General features: G+C 32.1%; 2 non-coding genes across 2 annotated transcripts; one reads left to right on the top strand and one right to left on the bottom strand.

Annotated features, from left to right (window-relative positions):
- Positions 1-2004: 2004 nt before the first annotated feature.
- On the bottom strand, positions 2005-2200 carry LOC112536305. Its single transcript, XR_003080349.1, has one exon. It is a non-coding gene; the product is annotated as a U2 spliceosomal RNA (small nuclear RNA).
- A 14086-nt stretch (positions 2201-16286) lies between these two features.
- Positions 16287-16448, top strand: LOC112536315. Its single transcript, XR_003080359.2, has one exon. It is a non-coding gene; the product is annotated as a U1 spliceosomal RNA (small nuclear RNA).
- Positions 16449-17969: the final 1521 nt, after the last annotated feature.

Genomic DNA, 17969 nt, shown 5'->3' with positions numbered 1-17969 from the left:
GTTTAATCTTTTATAATTTGATGGGGTTTTGAAATTCTTGCATTGCTGGTTTGCGGCTGCTCTTTGAGCGGTTTGACGGATGTGCAGAAATCTTGTACCTTATTAATTTTATCCTCAATTAATTGTACATGGAATCAGATCTCATTAACTAGGGCTACACAAAATGTTATCCAAACTAAATTGAGCTAAAAATTATGATTCGAGATTGTTTGACGGACGGTTTTGAATTAAAATGATAAAAATTCATTTGAATTCGAATTGATACAATACTAAAATGATTCCATCAATTCCTTTGCAGATTGTTTTACGGTTGGTTTTGGATTAAGAAAATAAAAATTCATTTTAATTCAAATTCATCCAAATCCAATAATTATTAAAACTTTACTTTTGAGATATATAATATTACTTTAATTCTTGTTTTAGTCTTTAGACCACACCTTATCCGTCTATGAGTTTAATTTCTTTTCTTTTTCTCATGAATTTATGCAATAAATGGTTTATGGGGACGAGTTTTGAGCTAAAGCTAAAGACCTATCTAAGTCGTAGTTACTTAGCTGAGCTTCTGTGTCAAATGCCACTATCCTGTTTGTTTTCTACTAACTGTGTTGATCTTTTAGGGCATGGGGAAACAAAAAATTGGAGAGTATTTAATATGTATAGTAGTAATTTACCATGAGATGAACTCGACAAAGAGACAATCAAACCTATTTAAAACTGATAAAGTTTGAGCACAACAAAGTAGTCAAGCCAATTCCAACATGAATTAATCTGTGTTAGGCATGGCAAGATGCAATAATTTGTAGAGTTAATACAACTTTTGAAGAAAAAAAAAATAGAATCTAGTACAATACAATTTATGCTATTCATATATTGCCCCAACCCACGTGTGTTTAAAGTTAGAACCGAGTAGTTGGCTGCATATAATAATTGGAGGCAATGAGGATAAAAATTTCATTGAGCCATGCAGTAAGCACAAAGCGAACTATTAACCCTGTACCAAATCAAGTTGAGTTTTTTGCTGTTGGTTTCCCCAAGCTTTTCCAATTCTGGTAATAATAGATTCTCTTTAGGCTTTAGCAGTAAAATAATTGTTGTAATACTTCTTCAATTCAAACTTATCATATCGGTAAAAGAACACTTTAATTTTCTCTCCAGACATTAATATTATAGCCTACAAATACAATATGGATCTATTTTTTGAAAAGACTATACTTCTCCACTGATGTTGGAATTTTAGAAACTCAAAACATACAAAAGAGAGGGTCGAACAATATTATAATGAGGAAAAGCAGCAACATAAAAGCACGGAACAAAGTTTACTTCTTACTAATATGTGTTTCACCAACAAAAGCTGCTTATATAGCAGCAATTTTGTGGACTTACACGTATGTACTCCAAGCTTCATAACAAAAACGAAAAAAATTACAAGCTTCTAAGATATGGCTTTCATCGTTATATCAATAATTAAGAGAAACCTCAATATTTTAATAACTAATACGAATCTCGTAAAGATTTAAACACAAACATAACAGAGACCGCTCGAACAAAGGCCACCGTCTACCACAAATTATGACCTATAAGGAGACCTTAGGTTGATACATCTCCCAAGTGTAATGGAGGCCAACTACTCGGGCTATCATGGCGCTGCTAGAGGTAAAAGAAAATAAAAACTAGTTCTAAAAGGCATGGTGGGAGAAATGAATTAGCATTTGGATTATTTGTCCAAACAAATTTTATAACAAGGCTTGTTGTAATTGTAAAAATAAATTACATTCAGACTAATAAAAATCCAACACAATCATTACGAAAAAAATCCTGGACTCGAGGAATATCCTTGATTTTTCTTTCTACAACGAGAATACTCCGCATAAGCAAAAATAAGTTCTTAGAACAGTAAAATATGTTTTTGCAGCTGGTAGAAAACCTGTTGAGACTTCTGAAAGAAATTCATCAGATAGGGGAACTAAAGAAATACTTAGAATCGTAACAGTTCGAATAGATTTAGTGGGGTGCGCCAAGCCCGTGCAATAGTGCAACGCATGGGCGACACTCGAGGACTCCAGTAGCAAGCTACTGTTGTGAGCCCTCCCCCTCAAAAAATTAATTTAATATCGTGTGGATCATTGATCCACGTATCAGATATTAAACTGATAAGAACAGATACTACACTTGATCTTAGCCAAAAGGCCGAGAAAGGTATGCTTATTTCACTATCTTCTCTCTCCTTTTATAATGGCTTCTTGCAATTCTCTCTTTGGCTTTCTCGATGCGGGATGAAACATCGCTTTGTTCATGTCCCTGCTGTAAACCAAGAAGAGAAGGCAAATTACAGCATTTCCATCATTAAAAGACGTTCTCTGCGTATAGCTTCCTGTGTCTGCTGTTTCTTTTTTTTTTTCAATGATAATTCATCTCGTCAATATCCAACTGGTTAACAATTTGCTAACAATTAACATTAACTGAAGTTAATCTTAAAAGTAAGTGTAGAATTACAACTAAATTTTCAAGTTAGTCAAGTAAATTACAAAGTATTCTTCGAAGTTGAGAAATTAAAAGGCTGCAGTGCAACGGTCATTTTACAGATGAAAGAGTTGTGCAAGCTTTTGTCATTTAAGAGTCTTGCTAAATAGCTTTTTCCTATATAATAAATCCTTTAGAACACATAATTACAGAGGAAATATGAATTTATACTTTAATATATTAATATATTAACCAAAATTCTTTTAAGGAAATAGAAACATTAAAATAATTATAGTTGATCTCGATATTGTCAAATTGTACTATTTATAATTATTAGCACGATTACCCGTATAACGTCTTAGACTTAAATTTAAATTCAATATGGTTTTACATATTTTAAGCATGATTAAAGAATAAAAAGATATAACAAAGCAATTAAGTTAATAAACACGATAATATTTTTAAAATATATTTTTTTATGTCACTTTTGAAACAATCATTACAAAAATACATTATACATAATTTGTCCGAAAAAAATGAACATTACACGAAAATCTTGACAAAGTAATAACATCTTTGTTGGTATAAAAACCTGTAATGAAATAGAGAAAAATAATTTAATTATTTATTAAAAATAATAGACTCATGCATTTAGAGTGGAGTAATTAATTTAGTATATCTAATAAATTAATATTAACTCACAAAGGATAGGAAAACAACATTGGAACACAAACAAATAAGCAGTTTAAGAAGTTAAGGGCCAATTTTTCTAAATTGCACTTGAGCTCAAATAATAAAAAATATCAGCATATAAATATGTCGAATAAATAGATGACACTTTTTTATTAAGGAAAATATAATCTTATTTAATTACTTAATATACTAATTACATAATATTATAAGTATCTATAAAAATATAAAAGACATTGGAGTTCATGCACGTTATTATAAACAACAAATTAAATAAAAATCATATTATTTTTTTTTATAATTGACTAAATAATCCTTGAGGATTGCTACCCTAATTTATTAAATAATTAAATTAGTACACCACATTTAAACAATCAAGTGAATTTGTAATTATCTTTATTCTATAAAAATTAATAAAAGTAAATAACCAATTTTAAAGTTAAAATTTTTCTTAATTAACATTAACTGAAGTTAATCTTAAAGTAAGTGTAGAATTTCCCTCAGGCCTTCATTTGATTCAAAAAAAAATCCATTGAACAAAAGATTAAGCAATAGAATGATTCAAGACGTCCTATATTGGTATTAGTTGTTAGATTTTCAAATTATTATTAGCGTCTGCCGCTAGTATTAATCGAACTAGATCTAATTTTTGGAAGGGCTGCTCTAAGAAACCTTGTCATTGATCCCAGACTCGATTGAAACTCAAATGGCATGGGATTAATATTAGTTTAGTAATTGAGGATTTTCCATGATTCTCTTCTATATTTGCACATAAATGATTTTTGAAACATGAATGATTAATGAAAGAAATACCTGAATATTATAATGGAAGAAAATAAATGTGATCTAGGTAATTCTATAATGTCTTTTTGCCATATGGAGGGATGCCCTAAAAATGAAGAATATATGTGCTTTTTCATCAAGAATTTATGATAAAAATAAATGCTTTATAGGCATTAGTTTTAGGCTAAATACTTATCTAAGTTAGTTGCTTAGCTGAGTTCTCCTCTGTTGCATAAGACTGTCAAATGCCACTATCCTGCGGATTTCCTAATGGCCATGTTAAGCCTATTTTGAGCATAATTAAAGAATAAAAAATATAACAAAAAATTAAGTCAATAAACACAATAATATTTTTAAAATGTACTTTCTTATATCACTTTTGAAACAATCATTATAAAAATCTACTATACATAATTTGTCCGAAAAATGAACATTACATGAAAATCTTTACGAAGTATAATATCTTTTTTGGTATAAGAAATCTGTAATGGAATAGAGAAAAATAATTTAATTATTATTAAAATTAATAGACTCATGCATATAGAGTGGAGTAATTAATTTAGTATATATGATAAATTAACATTAACTCAAGAAGGGCAGGAAAACAATATTGGAACACAAACAAATAAACAGTTTAGGAAGGTAGAAGCCAATTTTTCTAAAAATGCACTTGAACTCAAATAATAAAAAATATCAGCATATAAGTATGTCAGATAAATAAATAACACTTTTTTTGTTAAAAGAAATATAATCTTATTTAATTACTTAGAATACTGATTACATAATATTAGAAGTATCTAAAAGATGTAGAAGACATTGAAGTTCATGTACATTATTATAAACAACAAATTAAATAAGAATCATAATATTTTCTTCTATAATTAACTAAATAATTGGAGTTATCTCACCCTTGCGGATTGCTACCCTAATTCATTAAATAATTTTAAATTAGTACACCACATTTGAACAATCAAGTGAATTTGTAATTGTCATGACCCGATCTATGGGCTCGTGACCGGTACTAGGGAATATGTAGGTTTAAGCCATCAAAACCCATAGTAAGCCTAATTAATCGATAATTCAAATATACACACATATACATACTATTAAAACAACCAAACACTTCATTCACAAATCTACACATAATTATATTAATACTCGAGCTAGATACTAGTAAACATTTCATAATTTGTTACAGACCAAATTCAAATATAATATATCAGGTATATTACTGCGGAGAGTGTATAATTTTAAATAGTTCAAAATGCAAAAGTAGAAATTAATTACAATAAGCCTGAAGGAGAAAGAAATTAGGCTGTCAAGAGAAAGACGACGGAGAACCTAGCTGTCACCTGAAAAAAAATTAAAAATCGAGACTGTCAGCCTCGAGAATGAGTTAAAATCATATGATCCTATAACAGATACAGTTTTCTTGATAAAATATTTATTTAATTAGAATAACATATCATTTTTTATTAAAATGTGTCATGCCATGATTTAGAAGAAAAAAAATATAATTTAAACATTTACATTACGAGTACCTCAGCATAACCATAATCTCAATACTAGCAGCCTTTCAGCTCTCTTATTCCAATAGAATTAGCGCCCAGAGAGCCAAGCTCAACCGGAGTCCTTAAATCTAGCATGGTCACTTGATTCCCAAATAAGCCGGCGCCAAGAGAGCAACACTCGACCAGGAACCTTTCTCTAGCGGTCAAATTTTTATAGCCTAGAGAGTTGTACTCGATGAGGACAAATCTCAAAAATAATCTTTCACTACGTGTCTCTGATCAATACCTGTAATACCCATAATTTTTCTTTAATAAAAATAATATTAATAATGATTAATAAATGAGTTTTATTTAAATTAATTTAATTATATTTTTATTCAGTTTAATTGGAATGATTTAAATGTAATTTTGAAAATTTAATATTAGACAAATAAATGAGTTATTTCTATACCCAATTAGTTTGATTTTTAAGGAGTAAATTAAGTAAATTACTTGAGAAATAAATTATGTTTTTGGTTATTCAAATTTTTCCCAAATGTATATATAGTATATATAAATAAAATTATATATTGGGAAAATGATGGAAGAGTTTGTAAAGGATGTTTTTATAAAAGAATTATTGGGAAAAAATGATATTTTAATTAGTTAATAGTGTTAAATTTAATTGAAAAAATATTTAGCAAATTAATTAATTAAATTAATGGTGTGTTAGGACTAAATTAGAAATTTATTTTGGAATGAGGATTAAAAGTATAATTTTATTATTATGGGGGTTTAATAAAAATTTGTATGTTCGGTATTTTTGTAAATAAATGTGTCGGCAGGGGTATATATGTAATTGTATATTTTTAATAATTCTAATTTGGCCCAAATTAAATAGTTAGGGGCTTAATTGAAAGGCTAAAGAAAAGTTTAGGGGTTATTTGGAAATTCTGCTGGGTAAAATTGTCGTAATTTAAAAAGTTGAGGGACCAAATGGTAAGAGGGAAAAAGTTCAGAGGCCTAATGTTGATATAGAGAACAAAGAAAAGAAAGGAAGAGAAGAGAGATATCGGGGAGAGAGAGAGGAAGCGGAAGATGAAGAAGGAGGCAAGGCCGTCGGTGGCGGCAGATTAGGGAAGCGGAATCTTGGCAAGCAAGGCGGAAGCACGCAAGGAAGGCAGCGGTTTCTTGGCGCCATTCCGGCCATTTCCGGCAGCCTTGTTGGCCGATCTCGATGGCGATCGGCTCCCCTCGGAGAGAGCTCCAGCGAAGTAGGTGGCAGCCGCGTTTTCCGAATTTTTCGGCAAGCTCCGGCGGAGGATGGATGATCGGAGGACATATCCCGACTCTCCTCAGGTCAAGCTTCGCAATGGCATCGGTTTCGTGGCAATTAGACTCAGTTTATAAATTGATGGCCGAGATCGTCCATAAATCTCTCCGGATGATCAGGGGTCGGATCGAAAAATCAGAAGTGGGGATCGTCATCAGTGCGTTGTTTCGAGTCCGATGGTGTGTTCGGATCGTCGATCTGACTCCAGCGGCTGGAGGCGAGTCAACCGAGCGATCAAGCATCTCAGTAATTTTCTCTAGCCTGTTAATTTTGGAATTCTTGGTTTAATTGTGTGTCTATTGAATTGTGTTGTGTATTAGATGATATTTATGAGTCAAAAATAATAGTTTGTCAGACTGCCTGCCGTAGTCGTGATTTTTGTGTTGTGTGGCGGAGTCGGGAAAAATAGTGAAGTCTTGGGGACCCGACTCTCGTTGTATTAATTGTTGAATATTTGAAGTATTTTTCTGGCAGGTCCTGGACCCGTTTTACGGGGGGTAAACGTCCGTGTTTTAGGGGAAGTTTTGCCAAATTTTCAGTAGAATTTACCCGAGTCATAATTCTTAGACAGTCAGTCCTAGGAATCTAGACCTAGGGTCAATTGTAAATTGTTGAGCATTTTTTATAAATTATTTTTCCGTGATTAGAGAATCTGTCTGTTCGGCTCGCTCCAACCGAGGCACCGGAGCAGAGCTAGGAGGTTGCCAAAGCTGTGAGTTAAAGTCATATATCTGCTTACGTGTGTCATACAAATATTTTATATGATATCTCTGATTTAATGATTAACATCTTGACTAATTGGTTATGTACTGTTTATGCATGCTTCATTTTCCGCATTACAATTTTTATTGATTATGTGTTGACTCGGGATGGGATGACAGTAGAACATAAGAGTTTGACTAGTGTCCCGGTATAAATCCGAGAGTGATGGAAATGGATAAATAGGTAAATTTAAAAAGGAAGATTTAGGATTTGTCCTGGTCGAGCATTGTTCTGTGGGCGCCAGCTTATTTGAAAATTTAAGTGACCAGACTGGAGGTACGGTCCCTGGTCAAGCTTTGCTCTCTGGGCGCCAGTCTTATTGGAATAAGAGAGCCGAAAGACTTAGGCAGATAGTGAATATTAAGTGATCGGATTGGAGTTAAGGACCCTAGTCGAGCTTTTCTCTCTAGGCGCCAGTCCTATTGGAATGAGATTAGTCGGAATATTAGAGTTGAGATTAGCCGAGATGTCAGTATGGAGATTGATCGAGATGTTTGTGTTAGGATTAGGGTTTTACTGAAGTACTCATTCCCGTAGCGTGTGAAAATTATTTTATTTAATTTAAGCATGGCATGACATGTATGTTTTTACATGACTTATGTTTATTTCAAATTAAATAAATGTATTATTGAAGTGTTTGTAACTATTTTTGGATATATGATTTTAACTCACTCTCGAGACTGACAATCTCAATTTACTGTTTTTCAGATCCGTGACTGTTAGTCTTCCCGCGACTCTTATCTAGTAACCCGACTCCTTCATCATTGGGTGGTGTATTTGATTTAGTATGTTAATTTGTAAAAATCTTAGATTCTCCGCAGTAGAAATAGTAGATATATCAGTTAAAGTTTTCTGAGTTTCGGGTCTCGCCAAATTCTTCTGGCAGACCGAATTAATTGTGTAAAATTTAATGGTTCCGATAAATTGTGGCATTAATAACATCAATTGAGATGAGATTTATTTAAGTCAGTAAGTGTCAGGCTTACTACGGGATTCGGTGGCCTTATGCCTACCCATTCCCCAGTGCCGGTCATGAGCCTACAAATAGGGTCGTGACAATACCAATACGCACGCCGTCCGGATGCAAACCATCATGTGGTATGTTCTACTGCCTCCTCATCTCGAAGTTACAATTATAGCAGACATGAGAATTATATATAATAATAATTATTATTAAAATAAAAAATAAAGATAATATCCAAAAATAATAATAATAAATGACAATAAGGATATCGAGAATAACGAAAATAAAATAAATTTTATAATAATGATGCTTATAGTATTCGTGATAATTATTAATCAAATAAAATTAATGATAATAATACTAATAATAATCATAGTACTTATAAACCTTTTAGTATTACATTTAATTTAAACATGATACAGTTGATTATATGACTTTAACTCATAGTTCTGTCACGCCCTGCAGTCTGCTTCTACGCCTCAGGTGGAGCTGGCTGGACGAACGAATTATCTATTCACGAAAATAACTCAATTAATAAGATATTCTTAATTTTTTGGTAGGCCTAGACTCCTAGATTAGACTGCCTAAGAAATTTAGACTCAAAAATTCTACCAAAAATTCAGTAGAACCTCCCCTAAAATATGGATGTTTAGCTCCCGTATAACAGGTACATAACCTGCTAACAATATTTCAAATACTCCGCAATTAATTAACGGGAGTCGAGCCACCAAGACTGAATTATTTTTTTCCGACTTCGCAATACACCACATATCACAATTTATTACAGACGGTCCGTTATTAATATTTATTTCACAACTAAACCAAAATTCTTTTTTGGTATTTAAACTAATCAAACACAACTATATCTATCATAAAACAGAATTATAATTAATTATAATAATTAATTTGTAATATTTATATCTAAGTCATAATTAATTAAATCTAATTAAATTAAATTATTTATAATTGATAATTAATAGAAATAATATTTTCTAAGATTATAAAATAATTCTTAAGGTCTAAACAAAATTATACCGAGCCGAAAATCTGAAATTCTGCGCGTCTGAAAAACACCGGGGTTCAAAAGCCGATACCGCCAACGGTGTCTGATTTTGAATCTGGAAGCGTCTACGTGAAGCTTGATTTGCGGAAAGTCCGAAAATATAATTGCTTTTGCTAGAAACTCGCTGGAAGCCATCAGATCGAGGTTGGAAATTTTCAGCTTCGACGAGGTTGCACACAGTTGTCGGCAGGGATAAAGCGGTTGGGAAGCTCGGTTCGGGGGTTTTTGAGGGTGGGGAGCTCATTTTCGATGTCAGGCGAGCGAAAGAACGGCGGCAAGAGGTTGTTTCGGCAGCGACACTCCCTTTTCCATGTTTGACGTCGGTAACAAAAAAAAAGGAAGGAGGAGGCGACGCCGACGAGAGGAAGAAAAAAAAAGGTTGTTGGCGGTTGGAGGTGGTGGCAGGCAGGAAAAGAAGGGAGGTGGCCGGGGGAGGGAGGGAGAGGGAAGAAAAATAAGGAAGAAGAAGAAAAAGGGAGAGGAAAAAGTCTCCTTCTTTTTTCTAATTAATTAATTAATTATTATTATTTTTATTTTAATTTAAGGTATTAAGATAAATATCTATATTCTGCAAAAATTAATAAAAGTAAATAACATTTATTACATATAATTAGAATAATTAGTAAGAGCTTGATTACATGTGTATATATTAAATTCTTTGTGATATTTTAAATTATTAGAAAATATATTTTTAAATTTGTAATTAGATTTAAAATAAAATTTTAATATATTTATAACTTACATGATGCATTTTATATATCACATATATATATATATAAGACCACGTAAAATATTAAAAGAATATAATATTTAATTGAAAAGTGCTAAAAAGATATAAGGTACTAATTTACTACAAAAAGATGCTTTTAATTTTAAATGTAAAAGCACAAATTACGTAGTAATTTTTTAAATTCTATTTCATTTTCATTTTAAATTAAACTAAATTTAATTAAAAAAATAAATATTAACCCAACACTTAACGATTATTATGCTCTGAACATATTGATTTTTTAAATAAATAAAAGTTATTAAAAGTGTCCATATTGAATTCCTATTTGGCTTGACCACAGTGAATCTACAAGATTCAATGGAGGGTGTAATGGTAAAAATCCAACACATGAAGGGGACCCATATGTAGTCATTATCACCCTGCCTTCAAAAGACATTTCCAATCCTACGTGCAAAGCGTTTTGCTTCTTCAATATCCATTTGCACAAGGGCAAATGAGTCATGGAGGAGGAGATATAGTGTGAACACAAACAATTTTATCAAAAAATACCCTCATTATGCGACGTGGTATCAGTCTTCCAATTTTGATGAAATTGATTTGGAAAGACTATTCACAGTGTTTACTCTTTTATTCTATTGGTATTGATTAATCAAATTTACATATAATTTTTTTAAAATTTATATATATGTAATTATTAATACAAAAAATATATAATTAATATTCGTCAGACATTGTTGCTGCAGAGGCTTGGTTTTTCATGGCTTAAATCATCATGGAATAGGGATCATCGAGCTGTCATCTTAGAAGTGGATAATAAGTGTCTTCTGGAGATGATTAAATATCAAATGGTTGGTCCTGCTCGCCACTCGACTTTGATTCCTAGCATTCGAGATCTGCTAGTCATATTTATACAGAGGCTAACCGAAGTGCTGATTTTTCTTGTTGGATATGGCTTTAAGTTAGATTGCAAAGCTGCATGTTCTCGTTACTCCACCAGATGATCTGAGACTAATTTTGATGCAGGACAGTTTGGGGTGGCTTTCCCTCATGTCTTTTGTAATTTCACTCAGGCCTCCATTTGATTCAAAAAAAGATCCATTGAACAAAAAATTAAGCAATAGAATGATTCAAGACGTCCTATAAAAAGAAATTTGATAAACTGGAAATTATTCTTTGTATTAACATGAGCAAGCATTTGTTACAGGAAGAAGTCTAAAATATATAGAGTAAAACTATCACAACTAACTAGATAAGAAGATCAATTCAAAAATACAATCTGTTGCATAAAATCAGCTGTAACTAAATAATGAGCTGGAGATAACCACTTTGACCATGATTGAGATGATCTTAAATTAACTAAACCACCAAAATATATCCCTTAGATATGATAAGAGGATCACTTGCAGCCTTATCAATCCTAACAACCTTATCACTCCAAAGTGTACTCATCATGCTATTTCAGACAAACATTTGAATTCATGGTTGATCTGTGATGGTTAATACTATATTGGTATTAGTTGTTGGATTGTCAATTTATTATTAGCGTCTGGTACTAGTATTAACCGAACTAGATCTAATTTTTAGAAGGACTGCTCTAAGAAACCTTGACATTGATCCCAGTCTTGATTGACACTCAAATGACATGGGATTTATATTAGTCTAGTAATTGAGGGTTTCCCATGATTCTCTTCTATATTTGGACGTAAATGATTTTTGATACATGAATGATTAATGAAAGGAATACCTGAGTATAATAATGGCAAAAAAAAATGTGATCTAGGTAACTTCATGGATTCTATAATGTCTTTCTGCCATATGCAGGGATGCTCTAAAAATGAAGAATATATGTTGCTTTTTCATCAAGAATTTATGATAAAAATAAATGCTTTATAGGCCTTAGTTTTGGGCTAAATACCTATCTAAGTCAATTACTTAGCTGAGTCCTTCTCTCTTGTATAAGACTGTCAAATGCCACTATCCTGTTGATTTCCTATTGATTATGTTAAGCCTATTTTAAGCATAATTAAAGAATAAAAATATATAACAAAAAAATTAAGTTTATAAACACTATAATATTTTTAAAATGTATTTTTTTATATTAATTTTGAAACAATCATTATAAAAATACATTACGCATAATTTGTCCGAAAAAAATAAATATTACATGAAAATCTTTACGAAGTATAACATCTTTTTTGGTATAGAGAAAAATAATTTAATTATTTATTAAAAATAATAGACTCATACATATAGAGTGGGTAATTAATTTAGTATATCTGATAAATTTATATTAACTCCCGAAGGGTAGGAGAACAACATTGGAACACAAATAAATAAACCGTTTAAAAAGGTAGAGGCCAATTTTTTTTAAAAAGCACTTGAACTCAAATAATAAAACATATTTGCAAATAAATATATCGGATAAATAGATAACACTTTTTTATTAAGGGAAATATAATCTTATTTAATTACTTAAAATACTAATTACATAATATTAGAAGTATCTAAAAAATATAAAAGAGATTGAAGTTCATGCACATTATTATAAACAACAAATTAAATACAAATCATAATATTCTTTTTTATAATTAACTAAATAATTTGAGTTATCTCATCCTTGTGGATTGCTACCCTAATTTATTAAATAATCAAATTAGTACACTATATTTAAATAATCAAGTGAATTTGTAATTGTCACGACTCGATCTGTGGGCTCGTGACAGGCACTAGGGAATGGATAGGCTTAAGGCCATCAAAACCCGTAGTAAGCCTAATTAATCGACAATATAAATATACATACATATACATACTATTAAAACAACCAAATACTTCATTCACAAATCTACACATAATTAGATTAATACTCGAACTCGATACTAGCAAACATTTCATAACTTGTTACAGACCAAATTCAAACATAATATGCCAAGTACACTACTGCAGAGAGTCTAGAATTTTAAATAGTTCAAAATGCAAAAGTAGAAATTATTTATAATAAGCCCGAAGGAGAAGGAAGTCGAGCTGTCAAAATAAAGCGACGGAGAACCTAGCTGTCACATGAAAAAAATTTAAAAATTAAGACTGTTAGCCTCGAGAGTGAATTAAAATCATATAATCCTATAACAAATACAGTTTTATCAATAAAATATTTATTTAATCAGAATAACGTATCATATTATATTAAAATATGTGTCATGCTATGATTCAGAAGAAAAATAATACAATTTAAACGTTTATAGGACGGGTATCTCAATAGAACCCTAATTCCAATACCAGCAGCATTTCGGCTCTTTTATTCCAATAGGACTGGCATTCAGAGAGCGAAGCTCAACCAGGGTCCTTAAATCTAGCCTGGTCACTTGATTCCTAAATAAGCCGGCGCCGAGAAAAAAACGCTCGACCAAGGACCTTTCTCCGGGAGTCAAATTTTCACAGTCCAGAAAGTTGTACTCGACCAGGGCAAATCCAAAAAATAATCTTTTACTACCTGTCTCTGATTAATGCCGGTTCACACGCGGTTCTGATGCAACCCATCAGGTGTGATGTTCTACTGCTGCCTCATCCCGAAATTATAATTATAATAAACATAAAAATTATATGTAATAATAACAATAATAAAATGAAAAATAAAGATAATAGCCAAAAATAATAATAATAAATAACAATAAGGATATCGAGAATAACGAAAATAAAATAAAATTTATAATAATGATGCTTCTAGTATTCGTGATAATTATTAATCAAATAAAATTAATGATAATAAGCTAATAATAGTCATACTTACAAACCCTTTAGTATTGCATTTAATTTAAACATGACACAAGTGCAGTTGACTATATGACTTTAACTCACAGTTCTGCCGCGCGCTGCAGTCTGTTCCTACGCCTCGGGTGAAGCTTGCTGGACGGACGGACTATCTATTCACGAAAATAACTCAATTAATAAGATATTCTTAAATTTTTCTAGGCTTAGACTCCTACAGTAGACTGCCTAAGAAATTCATACTCGAAAATTCTATGAAAATTCGGCAGAACCTTTCCTAAAATATGGACATCTACTCCGCAATTAATTAACAGGAGTCGGCCACCAAGACTGTATTATTTTTTTCCGACTCCGCAACAGACCATAGATCACAATTAATTACAGTTGGTCCTTTATTAATATTTATTTCACAACCAACCCATAAAGATTTTCTGGTATTTAAACTAATCAAACACAACCATATCTATCATTAAACATAACAATAATTAATCATACTAATTAATTTGTAATATTTATATCTAATTCATAATTAATTAAATATAATTAAATTAAATTATTTATAATTGATAATTAATAGGAATAATATTTTTTAAAATTATAAATTAATTTTTAAGGTCCAAACAAAATTATACCGAGCCGAAAATCTAAAATTCTGCGCGTTTGGAAAACACCAGGGTCCGAAAGCTGGTACCACCAACAATGTCGAATTTCGAATCCAGAAGCGCCTACGCAAAACTTGAGTTGCGGGGATTCCGAAAATATAATTGCTTTTGCCGGAAACTCGCCGGAAGCCACCGGATTGAGGCCAGAAAGTTTCGGCTCTGACGAGGTTGCACATAACTGCCGATGGGGATAAAGCAGTTGGGAAGCTCAGTTCGGGGGTTTTTGATGGTGGGGAGCTTATTTCCGGTGTTGAGCAAGCGAAAGAATGGTGGTAGGAGGCTGTTTCAGTGGCAGCAGCTCCCTTTTCCACGCTTGACGTCGGCAGCAAGGAAGAGGAAGGAGGAGGCGACGACGCGAGGGAAGGGAAGAAAAAGAAGAGGTTGCCGGCGGTTGAAGGTGGTGGCAGGCGGTGAAAAAAGAAGAGAGGTGAGGGAGGAGAGGCAGGTGAAGAGGGGGGGGGGGGGGGTGAAAAAAGTTGCCTCCTTTTCTTTAATTAGTTATTTATTTATTATTGTTAATTATTATTATTATTATTTTATTTTAAAATATTACAGTAATTATCTATATTCTATAAAAATTAATAAAAGTAAATAACCAATTTTATATATAACTAGAATTAATTAGTAAGAGCTTCATTTACATGTGTATATATTAAATTCTTTGTGATATTTTAAATTATTAGAAAATATATTTTTAAATTTGTAATTAGATTTAAAATAAAATTTTAATACATCTATGACTTACGTGATGCATTTTTAAAAGAAAAGTGCTTAAAAAAAATAAGACACTCATTTACTACAAAAAGATGCTTTTAATTTTAAATGTAAAAGCACAAATTCCGAAGTAGTCTTTTAAATCTTATTTCATTATCATTTTAAACTAAACTAAGTTTAATTAAAAGAATAAATTTTAACCCAACACTTATTGATCATTATGCTCTGAACAGATTTATTTTATAAAATAAATAAAAGTTATTAAAAATGACAACGTTGCATTTCTGTTTGGCTTGACTGGGTGAATCTATAAGATTCAACGGAGGGTGTAATGGTAAAAATGCCCTTCAAAGGATATGAAATTGACCCACATAAAGTGTAGTCATTATCACACTGCCCTTCAAAAGATATTTCCAATCCTACGTGCAAAGCGTTTTGCTCCCTCAGTATCCATTTGCAGAGGGGCAAAGGAGTCATGGAGGAGAGGAGCTATAGTGTGAACACATAAACAATTTTGTCAAAAATACCCTCATTATGCGACGTGGTTTCCAAAAACTGTTTGCCCGCGAGGTAGGGAGCAATCAGTCTTCCAATTTTGATGAAATTAATTTGAAAAGACTATTCACAGTGTTTACTCTTTTATTCTATTCGTATGGATTAATCAAATTTACATGTAATTCATTTTGCTTAATTTTTATTTTTATGTTTATAAAATGTTTTCCACAAACTATAGTTCAATGGTTCAAAAAGACTAACTTAAGACAACGCACCCAATTTTGTTAGTGTCAACTAATTTAAGTCCCGCATAGAAAGAGGATAGCAAAAGGAAATGGAGGCACATGTACAAATGAGAAGCGCGTGAGACGGAAAAATATACTTACCTGGACGGGGTCAATGGGTGATCAAGTAGGCCTATGGCCTAGGTTAGTGGCCTCCATTGCACTTGGGAGGGGTGCTAGCCTAAGGTCTCCCCAAGTTGGGAGAGCCTACGTCGTAATTTGTGGCAGTGGGGGCCTGCGTTCGCGCGGCCCCTCTTAATTCCTGTTAAAGTTTCGATGTGTACTTCTTTTCGACCTTTGAAATAAAAGAGACTTACATGAAGCACGAAAAAGCTCACAATAAAAGGTGAATTCCTTTAGCTCTGTATACTGTAATGTTATTTCTTTTAATGGTTTTGCAAAATGAAACAGGACAGTTTAGGAGCTGAACGTCTTCTATGAATAACCTCATGTCTTAATGAAATAATAAATCAATGACGCATGTAAATGCAATAGGAATGCAAACAGAGACAAGGATCGAAAACATCTGCACTTCTTCTCCCTCAGAAACAATGCATCGTACATATACAACAAATGGACCAAGTTTAAGGGTTGTTTGTATACATATACATAACATATTTTGGATGCTTTCATGCTACAATCAAGACGTGTAAGTAGGAAGCAAATAGCAACCTCTAAACTTACCTCAATAGGACCATCAAGAAGAAGGTCCATGGCCAAAGCAGAGGTTACGTATAATAATCTGTGGTATTGAGGGCCTGCATTCGCCTCTCAAACATAATGATCAACTGTGATTATTAGGATCAATTCTTTTATCTGAATCCTAATGTTTTTTTTTCATAGGAAGTTATTGTTTACAATTTGCTACTAAAAGCTTTTAATGAATCAGATGGAGCTTGATGCTTTAAAAAGATTGATTTTCAAAAAGGCAACTTTGCGCTTGGGGCAATGACGCAGCTAGTGAGGTTCTAACCGAGGCATTCGAGAATTTCTGGAAGGGCTCCTTTTGGTGTAAAGCTCCACAATTTTTAATTCAAAATGTTAGCTGTCACTTAATTGAATGGACCGATTCATATGCAAAAACTATTTAGGATTATGAAAAAACTATACTTCTCCACTAACGTTGGAGTTTTCAGAAACTCAATACATACAAAGAACAAGAGTTGAACGTTATAACGAGGAAAAGCAGTAACAGAAAAGCACGGAATAACGTTTACTTCTTACTAATGTGCTTCACCAACAAAGGCTGCTTATATAGCAGCAATTCGAAAAGCAAAATAGCTAGTCGATACCTCTGATTTTCCAATTTTGTGGACTTGCACGTATGTACTCCGAGCTTCATAACAAAAACGAACAAAATTACAAGCTTCTAAGATATGGTTTCATCGTTATATCCATAATTAAGAGAAATCTCAATGTTTTAATAACCAATATGAATGTCGTAAAGATTTGCACATAAACATAAACATAACAGGGACCGCTCGAACAAAGACCACCGTCTACCACAAATTATAACCTATAAGAAGAACAAAGACCACCACCGTCTACCACAAATTATGACCCATAAGAAGACCTTAGGTTGATACATCTCCCAAGTGTAATGGAGGCCAACTACTTAGGCTATCATGGCGCTACTAGAGGTAAAAGAAAATAAAAACTAGTTCTAAAAGGCATCGTGGGAGAAATGAATTAGCATTTGGATTATTTGTCCAAACAAATCTTATAACAAGGCTGTTGAGTAATAAAAATCCAACAAATTCATTATGAAAAAGATCGT

The sequence above is a fragment of the Ricinus communis genome, chromosome 8 (assembly GCF_019578655.1).
Source record: "Ricinus communis isolate WT05 ecotype wild-type chromosome 8, ASM1957865v1, whole genome shotgun sequence".
NCBI lineage: Eukaryota > Viridiplantae > Streptophyta > Magnoliopsida > Malpighiales > Euphorbiaceae > Ricinus > Ricinus communis.
Note: the sequence above shows the minus strand (reverse complement) of the source record. Positions and strands in the feature narration are given on the sequence as shown.